General features: G+C 44.4%; 1 protein-coding gene across 3 annotated transcripts in view; it reads right to left on the minus strand.

The window, feature by feature from the left end:
• The window catches only part of mapk8a (mitogen-activated protein kinase 8a), a 108,690-nt gene extending 84,641 nt beyond the window's left edge, over nt 1–24,049 (minus strand). For all 3 annotated transcript variants that reach the window (XM_080215643.1, XM_080215644.1, XM_080215645.1), the window contains exon 1: nt 23,931–24,049. The gene's annotated coding sequence lies outside the window, so the exon portion shown is untranslated. The remainder of the gene's footprint in view (nt 1–23,930) is intronic.
• Nucleotides 24,050–24,358: the final 309 nt, after the last annotated feature.

Below are 24,358 nucleotides of genomic sequence, written 5' to 3' on the forward strand. Positions count from 1 at the left end.
TGGCCACCAACACTGGCTGCCAGTACTTTAGATAAATGCATTGATAACTCTATTTTCTTTAATAGCTTGCACAAATGTAGAAATTTAGAGGTGTCATACGTAAGGGCTCCCTGCAAGAGAAAAGTGGACTGTGGAAGATCTCTGGCAGCAGGAAGACAGATAATGGAGTTCCAGAGAGGAGGTGCGTTGGCGGCCGAAAAAAATCCAGCCTTTGACAGTGGCGGTGATTGTGTTGACCGTAACACAAACGTACCTTTGCAGGATAGATCTCTCAGTTGGCATTTTTATTTAGTCTAAAGAATGATTATTCCTGTAAACTCCTTTAACACAGTGGATGCTATGTTCCAAACAATGCTACAGCTTGTAAAACTTAACCTTAATTTTTCTTGGGAAACAGTGAACAGAAGTACAGGGAGAAATCAGCAGTATATTATAGAATCCCTACAGTGCAAAAGGAGGCCATTCGGCCCATCAAGCCTGCACCAACAACAATTCCAACCACACCCTATCCCTGCAAACCCATATGTTTACCCTGTTAATCCCCCTGATGCTAATGGACAATTTATCATGACCAATCCACCTAACCTGCACATCTTTGGACTGTGGGAGGGAACCAGGCCACCCAGAGAAAACCCACACAGACGTGGGGAGAATGTGCAGACTCCGCACAGACAGTGAACAGGAAGTGACTAAGCCGGGAATCGAATCCGGGTCTCTGGCGCCATGAGGCTGCAGTGCTAACCACTGTGCCACCGTGCCACCCTGCCACTGACAAAACTGTTTCTAGACATCTATTAACACAAACAGCAAAACAGTTCACAGAAACCTGAAGTGCATGATTCATGGTGATGATACTAATATATTATGCCAATTTAATCATGGCCTTGAATGCTAATTATGATAATTAAACATTTGCCTAACCATATAATTAAAAACTCTAAGTCCTGTGGCTGTTAACACGGTTGTGAATTTTGGAAAACCATGCTGAAAACCTCTGCTCTCTGAAATGCTGCCTTATATAAATTGTGAGATCTCATTAATGAAATTTCATTTATACATAGTAACAAAACTGAATATATATCGATTCCCCCCTCCCCCAACCCCGCTCATCCCCCTGGCACTACTGGACAATTTAGCATGGCCAATCCATCTAATCTGCACATCTTTGAAGTGTGGGAGGAAACCAGAGCACCCGGAGGAAACCCACGCAGACAGGGGGAGAACGTGCAGACTCCACACAGATAATGACCGAAGCTGGGAATCGAACCAGGGCCTCATAGCGCCAGAGCATCTTCCCAGCTTGGGTCACTGCCTGTGCTGAGTCTGCGCATTCTCCCTGTGTCTACTTGGGTTTCCTCTAGGTGCTCCGGTTTCCTCCCAGTCTGAAAGATGTGCTGGTTAGGTGAATTAGTCATGCTAAATTCTCCCTCAGCGCACCCGAACAAATGCCAGAATGTGGCGACTAGGGGAATTTCACAGTAACTTCATTGCAGTGTTAATGTAAATCTTACTTATGACTAATAGACAAAATTAATCAAGATCACGCAAAGTGTTTCACAATTTGGGCAGCACGGTGGCAAAGTGGTTAGCACTGCTGACTCACAGCGCCAGCGTCCTGGGTTCAATTCAGATCTCGCATTATTGTTTGTACAGAGTCTGCACGCTCTCCTGTGTCTGCATGGGTTTCCTTCGACACTCCAAAGATGTGCAGGTTAGATTGATCAGTCAGGCTATATTAATACTGGTATCGGGGGATCGATTAGTGAGGTAAATATGTGGGATTACGGGGATAGGGTGGGATTGTCGTCGGTGTAGACCAGATGTGCCAAATGGCCTCCTTCTGCACTGTAGGGAATCTACTAAAAAACTAACCCATTATTACAGTCCCTGCATTCATGTAGGCAAATCTGGCAACTCACTTATTCGCTATCTCTTTCCTGTACTCTGCCTCATCATCACTGATCTGGTGAACTCCTGCAATGACAGTAATCTCTCCCTGAATGTCAGCAAAACAAAGGACATCAACTTCAGGAAGCATAATGGAGGACATGCCCCTGTCTACATCAATGAGAACAAAGTAGAAATGGTCAAGAGCTTCAAGTTTTCAAGATCAACAACAACCTTTGCTGGTCCCTTCACACCAATGCTATGGTCAAGAAAACTCACCAACGCTTCTACTTTCTCAGAAGACTAAGAAAATTTGATATGCTGACTACGACTCATCAATTTTTACAGATGCACCAAAGAAAGCATTATTTCTGGTTGTATCACAGCTTGGTATGGCACCGGCTCTGTCCAAGACCGCAAGAAACTATGTAGGGTTGTGAACGAAACCCTATTATTCCCACGAAACTCATCTCCAAACTCCGTGGCCTGGATCTCGGCACCTTCCCCTGCGACTGGATCCTGAACTTCCTAACTCACAGACCACAATTAGCGAGGATAGGCAACAACACCTCTGCCACGATCATCCTCAACACCGATGCCCCACAAGTCTGTGTTCTCAGCCCCCTACTATACTCCTTATACACCTATGACTGTGTGGCCAAATTCCCCTCTAATTCAATTTTCAAGTTTGCTAATGACACCATTGTAGTGGGTCGGATCTCAAATAACAGAGACAGAGAATCTGGTGAACTGGTGCGGCAACAATAATCTCTCCCTCAATGTCAACATAATGAAGGAGATTGTCATCGACTTCAGGAAGCGTAAAGGAGAACATGCCCATCTTCATCGATGGGGACAAAGCAGAAATGGTCAAAAGCTTCAAGTTTTTAGGTGTCCAGATCACCAACAACCCCCTTGCCGGCACTATGGTTAAGAAAGCCTACCAATACCTCTACTTTCTCAGAAGGGTAAGGAAATTTGGCATGTCAGCTACAACTCTCACCAACTTTTACAGCTGCACCATAAAAAGCATTCTTTCTGGTTGTATCACAGCTTGGTATGGCTCCTGCTTTGCCCAAGACCGCAAGGAACTACAAAAGATCATGAATGTAGCCCAATCCATCACCAAACCAGTCTCCCATCCATTGGCTCTCATCAAAGCAGCCAGCATAATTAAGGGCCCCATGCACCTCAGACATTCTCTCTTCCACCTTCTTCTTTTGGGAAAAAGGTGCAAAAGTCTGTGGTCATGTGCCAACCAACTCAAGAACAGCTTCTTCCCTGATGTTGTCAAGACTTTTGAAAGGACTTACCTTGCATTAAGTTGATCTTTAACTATGACTGTAACACTACATTCTGTACTTTCTTGATTCCTTCTCTATGAACAGTATGTTTTGTCTGTACAGTGCACAAAAAACAATACTTTTCACTGTATGTTAATACATGATAATAATAAATCAAATCAAATCATTGTTCCCTTGGAGCTCACGAGCCCAGAATCTTGTTTCACAGCCACAGCTTGGGGAAACTCTTGATGAAAGCAAATTACTATGGATGCTGGAATCTGAAACCAAAAGAGAAATTACTGGAAAATCTCAGCAGGTCTGGCAGCATCTGTAAGGGGAGAAAAGAGCTGACATTTTGAGTTCAGATGACCCTTTGTCAAAGCTAAAAGGCACAAAGTGGAAGATATTTATACTGCAGGGCGAGGGAATGAAAGATGAGTCATAGCCATAGAAACCAGGGGCTAGGGTGTAAATGGCCAAACAGCAGAGAAACTGTAAGCTGTGACAGACGAAGATGTTCTTGTGTGTGGGGGAGAGAGAGAGAGAGAGAGGAGGATGGGACAGAGGTAGAATGTAAAAAGGGGAAGCGGGGGGAAAAAAGGTAAGAATATCTAATATCTAACTTTAATTTCCTGCCAAAAAACGGAAATGGTGCAAATGATTTAATTTCAAAACTTCACATGCCAAGCCTATTAGCATAAGATGAAATGTTGAGGAGTTATTCTTAGCAAGTTGTTTTCACTTCATGCTGTCAGTGCAAAGTAAAAACATCACCAACAAGCACCCCCCTCCCCCCACCAACGTCTCAATAAAGATTAAGATGGGCCATTTTTCGGTCCAGACAAAAGCGTGCAAGCCTAAACATCACTGAGACGAATGGGGGAACATATTACTTGCATCACTGAAATGAGGCGTAAAACAGAAGCATAAAGATAAAATAAGTGTGGGAGTGGTGATGAAAATCCTCTGAATGAAGTGACGGTGAAACACAAACTATTTTTAAACCCATCACCAAATCTTAAAATCTCAGGGTCCATTCCGACAGGTTTTATATTTAATATAAATATTTAATGAAAGTAGTTGCATTGAGGGCTTTTCAGCATTCCACACTTATTGAAGCAGTCGGAACTTCCAGCTGCTTTTAGATTGTCCCTGGCTACTACTTCTAGCTTCTGCTACCAGTTGAAAATGCAAACTAGCCACAATTTAATAAGGCCCACAGGCAGGACGATCATTCAATAATGTACGGTATATATTGTGGCGTTGTTCTGGCCGCTATCCTCTGCTATTCCTATTAGTGGACAGCAGAGTGGCACAGTAGTTAGCACTGCTGCCTCGCAGCACCAGCAACCCAGGTTCAATTCCCAGCTTGGGTCACTGTCTGCGTGGAGTTTGCATGTTCTCCCCGTGTCTGCGTGGGTTTCCTCCAGGTGCTCCGGTTTCCTCCCACAATCTAAAGATGTGCGGGTTAGGTGGATTGGCCATGGTAAATTGCCCTTTAATGCCCGAGGACTAGCTAGGGTAAATGCACGAAAATATGGAGATAGAGCCTGGGTGGCATCGTTGTCGGTGCAGGTGAGATGGGTCAAATGGCCTCCTTCTGCACTGTCAGGATTCAATGATTCTATGACTAACTATAAGAAACTGTCTAGTTGATTTCTGGGTTTCAGCCAGCCGTCGACAGTGGACAAAGGAGACAACATGATTATTAGTGCCTATAATGTAAATAAGGCTTACATTAGTCCAAAGATGTGTAGCTTTGATGGATTAGCCATGGCAAATGTGCAGGGTTGCAGGGGAGAAGGCCTGGGTGGGATACTCTGTCAGAGAGTCGGTGCAGATTTGATGGGCCAAATTACCTCTTCTGCACTGTAGGGATTCTATGATTACTGAAAGAAACTTTGAACATACACAAATCCTGTCATGGATTGAAGATGCCTTACTGTTTTAAACAAATGCTCATCCCTCCACTCAAAAGTATGTGCTCTTAATCTTTGGTTTGATTTGATTTATTGTCACATGTATTAGTATAGTGAAAAGAAGTATTTCTTATGCATTATAGAGACAAAACATACCATTCACAGACAGGGAAACGAGAGAGTGCAGAATGTAGTGTTACAGTCAAAGCCAGAGTATAGAGAAAGATCAACTTAATATGAGTTAGGTCCATTTGGTACATGACTTCAGGCTTTTGTATCTTTTTTCTGATGGAAGAAGGTGGAAGAGAAAATATCCAGGATGTGTGGGGTCCTTAATTATGCTGGCTGCTTTTCTGAGGCAGCGGGAAGTGTAGACAGAGTCAGTGGATGGGAGGTTGGTTTGCAAGTTGGATTGGGCTATATTCACAACCCTTTGTAGTTTCTTGCAGTCTTGGACTGAGCAGGAGCCATACCAAGTCGAGATACAACCAGAAAGAATGCTTTCTATGGTTCATCTGTAAAAGTTGGTGATGGTCGTAGCGGACATGCCAAATTTCCTTAGCCTCCTGAGAAAGTAAAGGAGTGATACTCATTCATTGGGTCATTTTTCTCCATTTATGTCAACTGGTCAAAATTCTGGAGGACTTTGGTTATCAATGAACTCTTTTCATGCATTACTTGGTCTGCTAGATGCCAAGTTAGAAACGCCAGATCAGAGAAATTTGAGATTGCAATCTTCATTTCCCTCAGGTTCATTAATTCCACTCATGCAGGCGAGGAGCTGTGGCCGCTGTCATTCTCACTGGTGTAAAAGGTGCAAAGAGAAACAGAGGCATTCAAAGGTCTGCAAAGTCACTTAACCAGCTTACAATAGATAATACTATAATTAATCAATATTCATGCCGTAGCTATTTGTCACAATGCACTTCATTGTGGCTACTGGATAATATTTGGAATTTACATTAATTGAAACCATATGAAACAATTACATTTCCCAAATGCAAACTGTAGGGTAACAATCTCGTATGCAAATTCTGTTGAGCTGGTTTTCTAGAATTTATTTTTGTATCACAATGCCATCTTGATTTCAATCTTTTGTTCCAGTACATGGTATATGCATAATCTACATTGTTTGGGAAATATTGTAGTTTTGACAGGTATTTGAAATATGTAGAAGAGTGACTACATAAACTTCATACATTGGATTTGGACTGTTTGCAATTGTACTGCTGCTTAGTGGGTGAATATTTCGTGCTCATTCATAAGATAGAGTCATAGAGGTTTACAGCATGGAAACAGGCCCTTCGGCCCAACTTATCCATGCCGCCCTTTTTTTTAAACCCCTAAGCTAATCCCAGTTGCTTGCATTTGGCCCATATCCCTCTATACCCAAAGTACCTATGTAACTAAGAGCAGAGTTAGGCCATTTGGCCCCACTGAGTTTGCTCCAGCTCATTTCTGACACGTAACCATCACTCTAGCCCCCTCCTGATTTTTTTGTGTCTTATCACAACTTATCATAAGTTAAGGGGTAGCAAATTTAAAACAGAGTTGAGGAGAAACTACTTCTCCCAAAAGGTTGCGAATCTGTGGAATTCGCTACCCCAAAGTGCGGTGGATGCTGGAACAGTGAGTAAATTTAAGCAGGAGTTAGACAGATTTTTAATTGGTAATGGGCAATGGGGATGAGGAGCATATCATCCATGATTGAGGAAAAGAGTCAATGGGCCAAACATATACATTCCCCTACGCTGCATTTGGGAAATGTAAATATTTCATAGGACTTCAATTAGTGTAATTCCTAAATATTATCCAGTAGTCACAATGAAATGCATTGTGACAAATAGCTACTGCATGAATACTGATTAATTATAGTATCCCTTGGATGCCAAGTTCCTGAGTAGTTGAACACACAGTGCCCTTAAGAGTGAGTGAAGAGGAAAAGTGTAAATGTTCCAAGAACAAAAAGGTCCTGCCAGATTAAAAATAGACTGAGAGCCAGAACAGACAAGAACAAGTGAAAGCTGAGATACCGTTAACTGACAATGTTCTGAGACTCACATAGTTGCTGGCAGCAGTTTGTGATTTTATAGTGAAACATTTCTCCAATTTACTTCAATTAATGTGATTAAATTGAAAGTACTACGACCAAACTGCTTTCTAAATATCTTTCCCACATAAGAAATCAAGCTCCTAATCAAACTTTCTGCTCCATGAAATAAAATATTGACCTGAACATTTTGTTTTATAATTTTATTTGTCAAGGTGAGCAGATTTTCTAATGAAAGACAAATGCAATCTTAAAAAACACTGAAGTAGCTGTTAGTACAGGAGGAACGTGTGGTTACACCACGGGTTCACAATTGCAACATGGTCATTCTGATTTCAGCTGCCCCAACAGGGCAAGGGGTCCTGTGCAGAACACAGCAGTGAGGAGAGAAATCCTCAGAAGTCAATGTGCATCACTGCTGAACAGTAAATAACACAAAATGGCAAAGGCTTAGGAGTGAGGTTGTAAAATGTGTGGGGCACCATGGCACAACCTGAAGAGGGAGACAAATTTTAAAACATGGAAAGACACAGGTGCCACAGTGGTTAGCACTACTGCGTCACAGCGCCAAAGACCCAGGTTCAATTCCGGCCTCGGGTGACTGTCTTTGCACAGTTTGAACGTTCTCCCAGTGTCTGTGTGGGTTTCCTCCGGGTGTTCCAGTTTCCTCCCACCATCCAAAGGTATACGGGTTAGGTTGACTGGCCATGCTAAATTGTCCCTTAGTGTCAGAAGAATTAGCATAATAAATACGTGGGATTATGGGGATAGGGCCTGGGTGGGATTGTTGTCAGTGCAGACTCAATGGGCCGAATGGCTTCGTTCTGCACTGCAGGGATTTTATGACTTTTTTTAAAAAATCAAAATGTCCCTGCTGACAAAATGCCAAAGAAGTTAACAGCCAAGTTCCTGTAAAATAGTTTAAAGTGACATATAGGGATGCTATGAAAATGTGGATGAAGTAATGTAGCCAAAACATACCAAAATTAAGTAACTGTGTCAGTACAATGATGTTTCACACGTAAAGCAAGCATTGTGGATATCATCTTAAAAATCAAACCGTTTGGCTTAACCAACCATGGGAAAATAAATCTCATGCACTGAGTAAAGATGAGTCAGCAACAGGAATGGTAAAGCTTGACAAGTATTTGCTACATCAATATTTTGAACTATCTTAATGGTTAAAAACATATTCAGAATAAAACAGAACAGCTAGATGCCAGGATAATTAATGCATTACAGACGAACTGAAGCAACTCTGGCTTGACTGTACAATAGCATATTTGTAGGTGGTACAGGTGTGCCTTCTTTATAATAAAGCAATGAGCAAAATACCCATCAAGCCTGCCAGGTTTATGCCACTGTGCACCTTATCCCACCTATTGAGGGGGAAGTATAAATACTCCCCATCCCAAAGCAAAGTTTTAGAACAATCAAAAACTCTATATCCGTTTAAAGTTTATTTATTAGTGTCACAAGTAGGCTTACAGTAACACTGCAATGAAGTTACTATGAAAATTCTCGAGTCACCACATTCCAGTGCCTGTTCAGGTAACACTGGAGGGAGATGTTAGCATGGCCGATGCACCTAACCAGCACGTCCTTCAGACTGCGGGAGGAAACCAGTGCGTCAGGAGAAAACCCACACAGACACGGGGAGAACATGCAGATTCTGCACAGACAGTGACCCAAGCTGGGAACTGAACATGGAGTCCTGGAGCTGAGAGGCAGCAGTGCCAATCACTCTGCCACCGTGGCGCCCTATTACTATTTAGCAAGACAAAAGCAAAATTTTGGCAGATGCTGGAGATCTGAAATAAAAGCCAAGTGCTGGCAAAATGCAGCAGATCAGACTGCATCTGTGGAGAGAATCACGGAATCCCTACAGTGCAGAAGAAACCATCTAGCCCATCGAGTCGGCACCAACTCTCTGACAGAATATTTCACCCAGGCCTCATCCCCATAATCTCACTTTTCCCATGGCTAATCCACCTAACCTACACATCCTGGGACACAAAAGGTCAATTTAGCATGGCCAAGCCACCTAACCTTCAGAGAAACAGAGTTAAGATTGAGTCCAAAATGACTCTTCCTTGGAATTTAGTTTGGCAGCATGGTGGCACAGTAGTTAGCACTGCTGCCTCACAGCGCCAGAGAGCCAGGTTCAATTCCAACCTCGGGTCACTGTCTGTGTGGAGTTTACGCGTTCTCCCCATATTGTTCAGGTGCTCCAGTTTCCTCCCAGACTCCAAAGATGTGCAGGTTAGGTGAATAGGCCATGCTAATTTTTTCACAGAGGGTGGTGAGTGCCTGGAACAAGTTACTAGGAGCAGCAGTAGAGGCAGGTGCAAATTTGTCTCTTAAAAAGCATTTACAGTTACATGGGCAAGATGCCTATAGGGGAATATAGGCCAAATGCGGGCAATTGGGACTAGCTTAGGGTTTTAAAAAAAGGGTGGCATGGACAAGTTGGGCCGAAGGGCCTGTTTCCATGCCGTAAATCTCTATGACTCTATAAATTTCCCCTTAGTGTCAGGAGGACTAGCTAGGGTAAATGTGTAGAATTATGGGAATAGGGTCCGAGTGGGATTGCAGTTGGTGCAGGCTCGACGGACCAAGTGGCCACCTTCTGCACTGTAGGATTCTATAGTTCTATAATTCCTGCCACCGCAGCTGAGCTTTTTAAGCACTTTGTTTTTAGTTGAACATTATTAAATCTTGGCTTCCATTGATGGCCTTGCACCTGTCCCAAATACCACTTTAATGCATTTGATTTTTCAAGGTTCTTTTGATCTGATAACCTGCAATCCCAATTCCAAACCCAAGTATTTCTTGGTTCTTTTTGACCTGAAGTTCTTGAAAGGAGAAACAACGGCACATGCTGGGACATATATCACAGTTCTGTGCCTTTATGCATTAGAGGCAGAAGAGCTTCTAATCTTCAGTCTTGATACAAGGTTATGAACAAAATCATAATGTAACCAAGAGTATTAGTCCATCCACTTTACGGCAAGCATTATGAATTCTCTCAAATCACTTCTTTCCTCCCCAGTGTTCGCCATTGCTCTAATGTTCATAACAGTAAGGGACCCAAATTACACATCGATTGGAAGGAAATCCACAAGTTACCGCTCTCCCGGTAACAGCGTTAGTCCCATTCATTAACACCTGCTGCCAAACCAGATTTCAATCCAGTTCACCAATGTGTGTCATTAGTTCCACAAATCCAACTTTCATTAAATGCCTTCTGAAAATTAGGTTGAAAGGCCAACAGAAATCCACTGGTTCAGTTACTGTCACAGAAGAGTTCTGGCAGATTACACAATTATCACCCGTCACTTCTCAATCCATGCTGAGTACACCATATGGTCTCCCTGTCTTTTAACTGCATTCCACATAATGCAATTAAGTATTTTCCCCACGACAGAAATCAAACTCTCTGGCTCCATAATTGCCAGGTTCATACCACACGGTGTCTTACGTTGGAAATTCTTTAAAAGTAGGTTCCAAATTTATTTAACAACTCCACAACTTTACAGCTACAGCTTGGCAGTAAATACAAAGGATTGCCGAGAAATTTTCAGCACAAATACAGGCCGGTTTAGCTTGATACGTCTATCCCAGTGTTTGTGCTCCACACAAGCCTCCTTCTTTCAGCATATTTATTTATTAATGTCACAAGTAGGCTCATATTAATACTGCAAAATCCCCTGTGAAAATCCCCTAGTCACCACATTCCGGTGCCTGTTTGAGTACATTGAGGGAGAATTTAGCATGGCCCAAGCACCTAACCAGTACATAACGAGCATATAGATCACAGAAGATCATAGAATCCCTACAGTGCAGAAGAGACCTTTTGACCCATCGAATCAGCACTGACACTCTGACAGAGTATATTACCCAGGCCCTCTCCCCCACCCTATCCCTGTAACCCCACACATTTACCATGGCTAACCTATCTAACCCATGCATCTTAGGACACTAAGGGGCAATTTAGCATGGCACCTAACCTAATCTTTGGACTGTGGGAGGGAAGTAGAGCACACAGACAAAACCCACGCAGGCATAGGGAGAATGCGCAAACTCCACACAGACAGTCACCCATGGCAAGAAGAATCGAACCCAGGTCCCTAGAGCAGCAGCAGTGCTAACTACGGTGCAGCCCTTCTAAGATATCCCTCTAAGTTTTCTCCTTCATGCACTTGTGTAGTTTTTCCTAACTAGGAATTGCCTCAAGCATTCTACGTAGCAGTGAATTTCACATTCCCACCATTCTGAGTAGAGTGGTTTAACTTGAATTCCTTATTGAATTCATTGATGATTATTTTGTAGTTATGGCTCCATATTTTGGGTTTCCCCACAAATGAAAATACGCTCCCTCTGTCAATCCTATTAAACTCCGAAAGGCCTCTTAATTTTGGCTGACCTTTAGGCCAGCTCGAGGCTTTTCCAGAGACAACATTCTCTGGAATAACATTCTGTTCAGTCTTTCTTTGCAGTTCTGACATAGATGTGATGGGTCAAAGGGTCTCATTCTCTGCAGTAATGATTCCATGACTCTCAGCCTCCCATCACCTTTTCTGCACTTTCTACAATTTTTGCTAATATGGCATTCAGAACTATGCGTAATGTAATCTAATCATAGTTCTATGCACTTCTAACATAACCTCTCTTCAATGCTATTCCTCCAGAAACAAATACCTGTGTTTTACTAACACTTCATATGCCTGTGTTAGAACATAAGAACATAAGAAATAGGAGCAGGAGTAGGCCATCTGGCCCTTCGAGCCTGCCCCGCCATTCAATAAGATCATGGCTGATCTGTCGTGGCTCAGTTCCACTTTCCGGCCCTCTCCCCATAGCCCTTAATCCCCTCTCTTATCAAAAACCCATCAACCCGCTTCTTGAAAATATTTAGCGAGGCAGCCTCCACCACTTCAACGGGTAGAGAATTCCAGAGATTCACCACCCTTTGAGTGAAGAAGTTCCTCCTCAACTCTGTTCTAAAACGCCCCCCCTTTATCTTGAGGCTGTGCCCCCTAGTCCTACTATCCTTTCTGAGCGGGAAGAGTCTCTCCACCTCTATCCTATCCATCCCATTCATCATCTTATACGTCTCAATGAGATCTCCCCTCATTCTTCTAAACTCCAACGAGTACAAGCCTAGTTTATTCAGCCTCTCCTCATAGTTCAACCCCCTCAACTCCGGTATCAGCCTAGTAAACCTCCTCTGCACTCCCTCCAAGGTCAAAATATCTTTGCGCAGGTGCGGCGCCCAAAACTGCACACAGTACTCCAGCTGCGGCCTCACCAATGCCCTATACAGCTGCAGCAAGACCTCCCTACTTTTATATTCAATCCCCCTCGCTATGAAGGCCAGCATCCCATTCGCCTTCCTGACCACCTGCTGCACCTGCAAGCTGGGTTTTTGCGACTCATGCACAAGGACCCCGAGGTCCCTCTGCACCGTCGCCTGCTGCAGTTTTTCGCCCCGTAAGTAATAGTCCTTCCTACCATTCTTCCTACCAAAGTGGACCACCTCACACTTGCCAACATTAAATTCCATTTGCCATTTCCTGGCCCATTCGCCCAGCCTATCTAGATCCTTCTGCAGACTCTCCACACCCTCCGCACAATTTGCCGTTCCCCCAATCTTGGTGTCATCCGCAAATTTCGACACCCTACACTCGGTTCCCTCCTCCAGATCATCTATATAAATGGTAAAAAGCTGAGGCCCCAGCACCGACCCCTGGGGCACTCCACTAGTCACCATCCGCCAATCCAAATAGCACCCGTTGACCCCCACTCTCTGCCTCCTATTTGACAACCAATCCTCTATCCACGCTAACACCCTACCCCCAACTCCAAGTCCCCTGACCTTCTGCAATAACCTCTTATGAGGTACTTTGTCAAACGCCTTCTGAAAATCCAGAAAGACCACATCCACCGGCTCTCCTCTATCGACCGCCCTAGACACATCCTCATAGAACTCCAGTAAATTTGTCAGACACGACTTCCCTTTAATGAAACCGTGCTGCGTCTGCTCTATCAAGCAATTGCCTTCAAGATGCCTCGCAATTTCCTCCTTAATGACGGATTCTAGCAGCCTGTGCTGTTAATGATTTAATGATTTCTGTATTTGTCTAATGACCTGCACCCAAGTTTTTTTTAAATATACTTCATTCATAAAATATCTGAAAGAAAATTATAAATATTTGCTTGGTGAATTGGTGCGATGACAATAATCTCCAGGTAAGGGCAGCAGATTTCCTCCCCTAAAGGACATTGTCAGAAAAATCCATCTAGTTCACCAATCGACAATGGTTTCATGGTCATCAATAGATTCTTAATTCCAGACTTTTTTGAAAAATTGAATTCAAATTCCACCACCTGCCGTGGTGGGATTTGAACCCGGGTCCCCAGATCATTAGCTGAATTTCTGGACTAATAGTCCAGCGATAATACCACTAGGCCATCACCTCCCCAAATTAGGCATTAACACTCAGTATGCATTTTTACAGTGCCCTCATTATTACCTATATAATTTTCCACCACACCCTGACACCCCATCCCCCAATTTGGCACCATTCAAAAATTGTGATGTGATTTGATTTATTATTGTTACATGCATTAGTGTACAATGAAAAGTATTGTTTCTTGCACGCTATACAGACAACACATACCACTTATACAGAAGGAAAGGAGAGAGTGCAGAATGCAGTGTTACAGTCATAACTAGGGCATAGAGAAAGATCAGCTTATTGCAAGATAAGTCCATTCTCTGGCAGCACAGAAGTTCTTCTCGAGTTGATTGATACGTGACCTCAGACTTTTGTATCTTTTTCGTGACAGAAGAAAGTGAACGAGAGAATGTCAGGGGTGCATGGGGTCCTTGATTGCAATGGCTGCTTTGCTGAGGCAGCGGGAAATGTAGACAGAGTCAATGGATGGGAGGCTGGTTTGCATGATGGAATGGGCTACGTTCACAACCCTTTGAAGTTTCTTGTGGTCTTGGGCAGAGCAGGAGCCATACCAGAAAGTATGCTTTCTATGGTGCATCTGTAGAAGTGCTTCTCAAGTCCAAATAATTATATAAATGGGGATCAGAGGTCCCAGCAATCTTTCTAGAAGGCCACATTCCCCCCACCTTCCAGGTAACTACTGTTCACCCCTTCTCTCGGGGTTCTGTGTTGCAGTCATTTTGCTGTCTGCCTCCTGCCTCCATATTGTTCTGACCTCTGTCATGACTCCATTGTGTGATACCTTAGTTAAAGCCTTTTTGAAAATCCAGGGGTAATACATTCCCTGCACCTGCTTTGGTACTTCTTCACAGAATTCAATAACGTTAATCAAAGCAGCACCGTTCCTTTGGAAATCCATGCTGACAATTCTGAATTTTACTTTCACTGTGTTTCTATTGCATTTTTTGGACAAAGCTTGTGACATCTTTTCTTCGACTGATGTCATATTAAATGGTGTATAGTTCCTTGAATGTGTCATATCTTCTTTTATTAAATATAGAAATACCATTATCTGCCTGCCAATCCTCTGGTACTCTTCCCTTTTGACGCAAAAAAATTACCTACATCATCATAGACCTCTGTTCTAAGTATGTTGATATCTTTTTGGAACACATATCAAAATGCACCCTGATAAAAGCAAAATACTGCGGCTGGAATCTGAAACAAAAACAGAAAATGCTGGAAAATCTCAGCAGGTCTGACAGCATGACATCTGTGAGGAGAGAGAATTAAGCCAATATTTCGAGTCTAACCAGCTCTGACAAAGACTTCACCCAGACTTGAAACATAACTCTATTCTCCCTCCCACAGAATCTGTCAGACCTGCTGAGACTTTCCAACACTTTGTGTTTTTGTGTCAGATGCACCTTGTTGGTCTCCCTTGTTAAAAATTGAAGCAAAATAGCGATTCAGTATTGCCATTTCACTCTCAGAATATGAATGCATTTTATGCGTCCCATTGTGGTCCTATCCCAAACTTAATTTTCCTTTTATCATGTGTGTCTATGGAATAATTTGCTGTTCCTATCTGTACTCCTTGATTTGTAAAATTCCTGTTTACCTTTTTCCAAACTTTTTCACAATCCTTTCTGTGCATTTAATATATGTAGCTTACTTTAGTTTCAAATGTATCCATACCTTCTTTATTCATCCATGAGTCTCAGTACTGAATAATTTATTTAAAGTTTACAATTATTTATTTATTAGTGTCACAAGTACATTAACACTGCAAAGAAGTTACTGTGAAAATCCCCTAGTCGCCACACATTGGTGCCCGTTCAGGTACACAAAGGGAGAATTTAGCATGGCCAATCCTCCTAACCAGCATGTCTTTTGGACTGTGGGAGGAAAGCAGAGCACCCGAAGGAAACCCACACAGGCACGGGGAGAACGTGCAGACTCCACACAGACAGTCACGCAAGCAGGAAATCGAACCCGGGTCCCTGGCACTGTAAGGCAGTAAAAAGTCTGACAACACCAGGTTTAAGTCCAACTGATTTATTTGATAGTAAACTCACTAGCTTTCAAGGCGGTTGGACTTAAACTTGGTGTTGTCAGACTTTTTACTGTGTTTACCCCAGTCCAACACCGGCATATCCACATCATGACTGTAAGGCAGCAGTGCTAACCATTGTGGCACCCAACTAATTTGGTTTTAAGCATTTATTCCATCAACTTTCTAAATTGTTTCTCATGTTGTTCAGTCAATATTTTTATTCTTGTTTACCTTCCTTCATTCCAACTTCAACCTCAGTTTTTTTTAAAGTCTCTTTATGATCCTTGATTTATTCCCTCAGCACAGTGCTGAAATGTCAACCTGGAAATCTCTGTATGATCTCTGATTTACTCCCTCAACACAGCACTAAAGCACCAGCACAGATCTGTGCTCAGGTCACTGAGTGGGACTTGAACCCAAAATCACAGGTTGAGCCTCCCTCAACCTGAAAGTAAATACAATCGTAAGCACAGTTTTTGCTAAGACACGCGGTCACGTGGGACCAATGTTCATTGCAATAGCAATTCCATTTGTCCATTATTTACCTGCCTTCAACAATATCTATGCTGTGTCAGAAAAATCAGCCTGCAATTTGTTTCTGCTGAAACATGGTCCTGGTTTCTCTCCCCTAAATATAGCAATTCCAAACCTTTTTTATTCATTCGTGGGACATGGGCATCACTGGCTGGCCAGAATTTATTGCCCATCCCTAGCTGCCCTTGGCTAGGCCATTTCAGAGGGCAGTTGGGAGTCAACCACATTGGTCTCGAGGCACATGTAGGCCAGACCTTCCCTAAAGGACATTAGTGAACCAGATGGGCTTTTCTGACAATGGTTTCATGGTCATCATTAGACTTTTAATTCCAGATTTTTAATGAATTCAAATTCCACCATCTACGGTGGTAAGATTCGAACCTGGGTCTCCAGAATACGGGAGTAATAATCTTGCAATAATACCACTGGGCCATCGCCTCCCCATGATTTTATGCAAATTCATCCTGTCTACAATCCATCAAATGGCAACGGCACATCACAAATTACATAACATCATGGACATGGTGGTTAGCATTGCTGCCTCACAGCGCCAGAGACCTGGGTTCAATTCCGGCTGTCACTGTCTGTGTGGAGTTTGCACATTCTCCTCGTGTCTGTATGGGTTTCACCCAGGTGCTCCGGTTTCCTCCCACAGTTCAATGATGTATTGGTTCGGTGGTTTGGCCATGCTAAATTGACCCTAGAGTCGGGGGATTAACAAAGAACACTACAGCACAGGAACAGGCCCTTCGGCCTTCCGAGCCTGCACCGATCATGTGCTCCTAACTAGACCATCTGTTTGTATCCCTCTATTCCCAGTTTGTTCATGTGGCTATCTAAGTAAGTCTTAAATGATCCTAGCACGTCTGCCTCAACCACCTTCCTTGGTAGTGCATTCCAGGTCCCCACAACCCTCTATGTATAATACTTCCCCCAGCATATCCGTATTGAACCTTGCTCCCCCTCCTTACCTTGAACTTGTGACCCCTTGTGTTTGTCACTTCTGACCTGGGAGAAAGCTTCTAACTGTTCACCCAATCTACTCTTGGCCTTTTGGCTAAGACGAATTGTAGTATCAACATGCTGTGCTTGGTTGAAGTCATTAGGTTACATTTCAGCTTCATTTGAAGCCATTTTTAAAAGCGGCATTTCAGCCTTTTGGCTAAGATGCAAATGAGACCAAGCCTTGGAGGAGGAGCTATGCCTACTCCAATCAGCTTGGATCATGTCGATCAAGGCCAAAAGATGAGAGCCCTGTCTTGTCAGCTTGGATCAGGAATGTCTCAACTTGTTGAGACTCTGAATTGGACTTGATTTGATTGAATTGAAATAAAAACAAAATGCCCTTCATAATTTTATAAACTTCTATTAGGTTGCCCCTCAACCTTGGTCTTTCCAGGGAGAACAACCCTCGTTTACTCAATTTCACCTCGTAGCTAATACCCTCCATACCAGGCAACATCCTGGTAAACCTTTTCTGCAGGGTAAATATGTGGAGTTACGGGAATAGAGCCTGGGTGGGATTGCAGTTGGTGCAGACTCAATGGGCTGAATGGCTTCATCCTGCACTGTAGGCAGTCAATGATTCCATGGCACAGACCACCATTTTGTTGCACTGTCTCTGTGCTGGCTGAATGGGTTATCCAACCTAATCTCCTCTTCCAGCTCTTGGCTCATTGCCTTGCATGCTGCAGCACTTCAAGTGCCCATCTGAATACTTTTTAAATGTGATGAGAGATTCTGTCTCCTGTAACCTTTCAGGCAACAAGTTCCAGATACCCAGCACTCTCTGGGTGAAAACATTTTTTCTCAACATCTAACAACTACGCTAAATTTAATGACTCTGCATTGATGGCCTCTCTGATAAGGAAAATAGACTGGTTAAGATGGACCCATCATGACACCTCAATTAATGACCGTGGGTGACTGTCTCTGTAGAGTCTGCACATTCTCCCCGTGTCTGTGGGGAGACAGTGGGTTTCCTCTGGGTGCTCCGGTTTCCCCCCTCAGTCCAAAAACGTTCAGGCTAAGTAGATTGGCCATGCTAAATTGACCCTTAGTGTCAGGGGGATTAGCAGGGTAAATATATGGGGTTATGGCGATAGGGCCTGGGTGGGATTGTCATTGGTGCAGGCTCAATGGGCCGAATGGTCTCCTTCTGTGCCGTAAGGATGCTTTGCTTTGAAACCTCCCCTCAACGTCCTTTATAAGGCTATAACACATAGGAGCAGAATTCAGCCACTCAGCCCATTCAGTCTGCTCCACCATTCAATCATGGCTGTTTTTTTCTCACCCCTATTCGCCTGCCTTTTCCCCATAACCCTTGATTCCCTTACTAATCAAGAACTTATCTATCTCTACCTTAAAGACACTCAATGACCTGGCCTCCACAGCCTTCTGCTGCCAAGAGTTACACAGAATCACCGCCCTCTGGCTGATGAAATTCCTCCTCATCTGTTTTAAAGGACTGTCCCTTCAGTCTGAGGTTATGCCCTCTGGTTCTAGTTTTTCCTACTAGTGGAAACATACTCTCCACGTCCGCTCTATCCAGGCCTCGCGGTATCCTGTAAGTTTCAATAAGATCCTCCCTCATCCTTCTAAACTCCAACGAGTACAAACCCAGAGTCCTCAACCATTTATTCCAAAGAAAGCTCCAGCCTATCCAATCTCTCCTTACAGCTAAAATTTCCCAGCCCTGGGCACCATCACAGTGTGGTGTGCAATCATATCCTTCCTGCATTGTGGTGCCCATAACTGGCCCAAGTGCACAACCTCACACTTGTCCCATCTGCCAATTCTCTGCCCACCTAACCACATATCTTCCTGCAGTCAGCAGCTGTCTTCCTCACTATCAACCAGACTGTCAACAGGCCTATACTGATCTATTGCCTGCAATGGTCTGGGTATACGATTCAACAACCCAGAAGCAATGGTAAGCCAACACAAAGCCACAAGATTAGAACAGATAAATAGCTCTGAACAGTGTTTGTTCAGGGGCTGAACAACCACACAAGACTCATTTCAAAGACCAAAATAATCTCTGAATCAACGGTCAACATGTTTCCAAGACCAACAGAATTGATTGATTGGTTGATTCTACTAATGCGATATACAGTTGGAAAAACAGACCATCACTATGTCTTCAAATTACATTAGAAATTGCTTAAATATTAAAAAATAATTGAACATTTTTTGTTGAATATCAAAGCTATACATCAAGGTCAAAAACAAAATTAATGCACAGGCTATATTATCAATATAAAAGTCAATGCAGTGAGTCAGGAACACAATTTCCTTCCAAACATTGAACTTTTATTTACTGGTGTCAATAGTAGGCTGATATTAACACTGCAATGAAGTTACTGTGAAAATCGTCTAGCTGCCACACTCTGGTGCCTGCTCGGGTACACTGAGTGAGAATTTAGCACAGCCAATGCACCTAACCAGCATGTTTTTTGGACTGTGGGAGGAAGCTGGATCACTGAGGAAGCCCACAGAGACACAGGGAGAACGTGCGGACTTCGCATAGTCAGTGACACAAGCCAGGAATCGAATCCAGGTCCCTGGAGCTGAGTGGCAGCAGTGCTAACCACTGTGCATTCCCATCATTATCCAAGTTGGAATAAAAATACAGATTCCCTCACACTGCAGTATAAATATCTCCCACTTTCTATGCTTTTTAGCTTTGACAAAGGGTCATCTAGACTCAAAACATCAGCTCTTTCCTCTCCTTACAGATGCTGCCAGACCTGCTGAGATTTTTCAGCATTTTCTTTTTTCGTTAGAAATTAAGATGGGTTCCCCTTCCAAATAGTCAAACTCTACACCAACAAATATGAGCTCACCCCAGGTCAAGGGCAGCCAAAATCCAGACAAGCCATTGCTCGGACAATTAAACGTTCTATTCATACTTTTCACACTTACAGCTGCAGTCAGCAAAGCCTCTAGTGCATAGCACTTTTGAACCTTGTTTGCTTAATGGCCCACAGTTTCAAAAAGCACTGGGAACAAGTGGGCTGCAAAGTAGCCCTGCAGTCTCCAAGATGCATTTTGAAAATTGTATACTTTAGGAGGCTTTAATCTTTGATGCAGCCTCTAAACATAAACGGAAAGTGGACACTTCATGGCCATTTTCCTGCAATTGTTTCCCAATCGTTAAGTTCAAGTTATTCTAGTTCAAAGAACAATCCCTTTCCTTTGCAAACCTGTAAGGCTGCATAGCTGTTGCTTTTTGGAATTAATGCAAAAATTCCACAACACACAAAAATGTCACACCCCACCCACCCACAGACCAGTCAGATAAGAAAAGTGTACCAATCTGCTTCCATTAAAAAAATTCAAGGCAGACCAATTTCTGAGCACCGTGTCACTGCAATCGTTTATCTCTCGCGATCATTATACATGAAATCGCAGTATTTCAAAAACACTCAGAAAAAGCAATGTTTTGAACAGCTTATGTATTCACTGTTGGCATTATGAAAGTGAAATCACAGCCATAGATAAATAAAACACTTTCATTCAAAATTCAGAAGTGAGAGCGAGCAATTTGTGATAAAAATTCTTCTGTACCAAACGCTGAATGCAATCTATTAATCTTTTAAAATGGAATTTCTTCCCTCAGTGCCTCAAAAGGCCTCAAATTGGATTTATTACGGAAACAGCTCTCGCAGTCTGTGTTATCAAACCATCCTCAAATCAGGCTGTGTTTACAAACGGAAAAGCCACATCCCTCCAGCCATCATCCAGCCAGACACCGCTGATGCGGCGGGCAATTTTCGCAGCTTAAAATATAAAACCAAGAAGCTGTACTAAGAGCGCTTTGCAACACCTCTAAGCACACGTCTGAAAAAGAGGCAGATGGTGTTTGAAGCATGCTGCTCAAGTCAGGAAATATTTCACACAAGAGGTTGCAAGCACCTTCCTGCATACCGTGGACGTGACAAATCTGTGGGTTTGCGGTCGGGACAGATTTGCAGAAAATTTAATTACATCAAAACCAAATTCGAGAATTCCCTGATTTAAATTTTATTTGAGGGGAAAAAAATAGCTGAACTATCACTGTTTATGACAGGGATGTTTTAACAGCTACACATTTCAATGTTAAAGGTCCCTCAAGCTCTCAGAGCAGGGAGAACAATATACATTAATTTTAAGTCAAATTGTATTTGCCTTAAAGCAAGTAACATTAGCATGGCAATATTTTCTGGCTTTTTTAAAAGATCACAATCTAAAATGGCACAAGATTGCAACTCAATTAAAATATAGGACAAAACCGACAACACATATCGCCTGACAAAGCTTAAACAATCTGTAAAACACCACCTTCTGGGACAAACCATCTTTTACCAATTCAACCTCAACACATGCTGAATGAAGATGTTGCTTCCATACGTCGCTGATTGCATGCAATCCCAACAGTCGCAAACAAAGGAACGGGAAGACGGGGCACAGAGATTCGAATGACAAATACGATACCTCAACCACGTAACATTCACATTCAAAGAAGCTACAGGACCCCCCCGATATCAATTACAGTCTCCATTCATGTCTCAGCCAAGCAAGGGATTGCAAATAAAATCCGCCATCTCTTGCAAGCGTTAAAACGAGAGTAAGTGTCTGCCTGGCTAGAGAAACAAGAAACCCACGATTAATTGCGCAGTTGTGGACACAATTGGTCTTTAATTCAGGCGCTTTTTACAACAGCACTCTCATTTGAGGCAGGGTCAGCGTCAGAGAATGACACTGGCTTTAACATCGAGGCTGGCATAAACTTGCTAAATGTGTTTGGAGCTGCTGCAATTCGACCTTTCAGTTCTTTAACCATCCCATCGGATTGCAGGTGACGAGGATGTGTTTTGGGGGGGGGGGGGGGGGGGGGTGATGTGGGGAAGGGGGGTGGTGTTGGTTTCAAACCAAACAATGAAAAACAGCTCAAAATGATGGAGGCCAGAACAAGAGGAATATCCAGGAACAATGAGCGGGGAGAGATTGTCAGAATCCAGACAGAAATGCAACAGACTCCCCCAACAAGACGTCAACAGCCAAAACACTCAACCGATCCCGAGTTTCCAAAGTGCCCCCAAAAATAGGTTTAAACAAAAACACACACAATAATAGATGTGAGCAGTGTGCAACCCTCCTGCTTTGTCCTTGGATTGCGACTAAATTGCTGCCCCAAAAAAAACATAAGGCTGGCAGGAGTGAGGCCAATTACTACACACAATAAACATGTTGCAACTGACATTAGAAAGAACAGGATTTATCTGCACACATTGTGAATCTCTACCCTCCCCCCCGCCCTCTCTCCCTGCGGTGCTTGGGGAGAGGAGGGAAGGGAGAGCAGAGAAAGCTCAGAGGGTGATCGCCAATATTTGAGAGAACAAGAGGTACCCCCAGGGACACTGCAGGGCAAGGGGGTGTGGGGGAGGCGTGAAGCAATGGGGAAGGGAAGGAAAGGGGATAAATAAGGGGGTGGGGTGGAATTTGGTTGTGCAGCGGGTAATGCCTCTGTCTCTGAGAAGTCCCACCTCAGGGTTTGACAGCTATGGAACGTGCGTCCATAACATGGTCAAACAGAACTTCAAATCCTTCCAATAAACCTCCAGTAGGCGGTACGAGCGGGAGAATCTTCTAGTCAGCCATACTTCGCGTCTCTCAAGCTATCGTTTCGAGTGACAAGAAGGGTGGAGCAGGCATGTGGGGGTCGAACGACCAGTTCTTGCCTCTAATTGAAATGCTTGTGTGTAACAAGCTGAGCAACCTGTTCCAGGGGAAAATCCAGCCACGGAAAAAGAGACAAGCACAGTGCTTTGCTTTTCTCCTGTACCAATAACACAGGAAGCTTCTAACACAGGGGAAACTAGCATGAATGTCCATCATTGGGAGGGGCACCCGTGGGTGTGGGGGGGGGTCCGCAGGCACCCGTGGGTGCGGGGAGGGAGGAGGGGTGGCCGCAGGCACCCGTTTGGGGGGTGGCCACGGGCTCCCGTCTTTGGGGGGGGGGGGGGGGACTGGCCGCCACAGGCTCCCATCTTGGGGGGGTGGAATATGCACCCATAAGGGAGGGAAGGGAGTATACAGGGGGGGGGGGAGGGGAATATACACCCGTTTGGGGGGGGGGGGGGGAGGGGGAGACAGGGGAGGGAAGAGATACACCCATGGGGTGGGGAAGTATACACCCGTAGGGGGGGGGGATATACACCTGTAAGATGGGGGGGGGGGGGAAAAGGTGAGAGGAGTCACCCCAGGGGAGGCAGTAGGAATGTGTACGGCAGGGTGGGGGGGGGGGGGGGGGAGGGAAATGGTGGTGATGTGTACAGGGGGCTGGGTGCTGAGGGTGGGCACAGGAGGGTCAGATGCGGGAGCGTGAGTCGTATACAGGTCATAGATACCCATTGGGAGGGGGGGGGGGGGGAATTCGCATCCATGGGATGATCGCATACAGGGCGGGGGGGGGGGGGGGAGGTGTGGGGGGTGCTGGACCCAGGGTGGGGGTTGGATATGGAAGGGGGCTAGAAATGGGTAGGGGTGGATACAGTGGAAGGAGGGGAATACAGTGGTGGATATGGGGGTGGATATGGGGTAGGATACGGGGGTGGATACGGGGGTGGATATGCGGGCCTCTCTCTCCGGCTGTAAACACAGCCTCCTCTCCCGGTGCCGGCTCTCTCTCTCTCTCTCCCCTGTCTCCTTCCCTCTCTCTCTCTCTCCCTCCTTCTATCTCTCACACACACTCACCCTCTCCTCTCTCCAGGCTCTGTGTGTCCGGGACACTGCAGTAAACAGCAGCAGGCAGGGAGCCGGGCGGCCGATCTCCCCCCACCCCCACCGGGCAGCAGCTCCTCTCTCTCTCTCCGCTCGGCAACTGCGCAAAATAAAACCCACCACACACCAGGCACACTGCGTGCGCGGCCCCGCGAAGTGGGGGACGTCGGCGTGCGCGCCCCCGCCAGGCAGCGTGCGCGCCACCCTCCTCCGCGGCGCGCGCCTACCCCTCCCCCTGCGCCCAGGGCAGGAGGAGGAGGGGCTCAGCAACCTGAATGTCCTGAGAGGCAAATCACTCAATACTCACCTCCCTCACACATTGTTATCATCATTCAGCATCAGTTATCCTCACAAAGTGGTGTAAATTAGGGGGATCGGCCATGTTAAATTGTCCCTTCGTG

This window comes from Carcharhinus amblyrhynchos, chromosome 31 (assembly GCF_965287045.1).
Source record: "Carcharhinus amblyrhynchos chromosome 31, sCarAmb.v2.hapA, whole genome shotgun sequence".
Taxonomy (NCBI): Eukaryota; Metazoa; Chordata; class Chondrichthyes; order Carcharhiniformes; family Carcharhinidae; genus Carcharhinus; species Carcharhinus amblyrhynchos.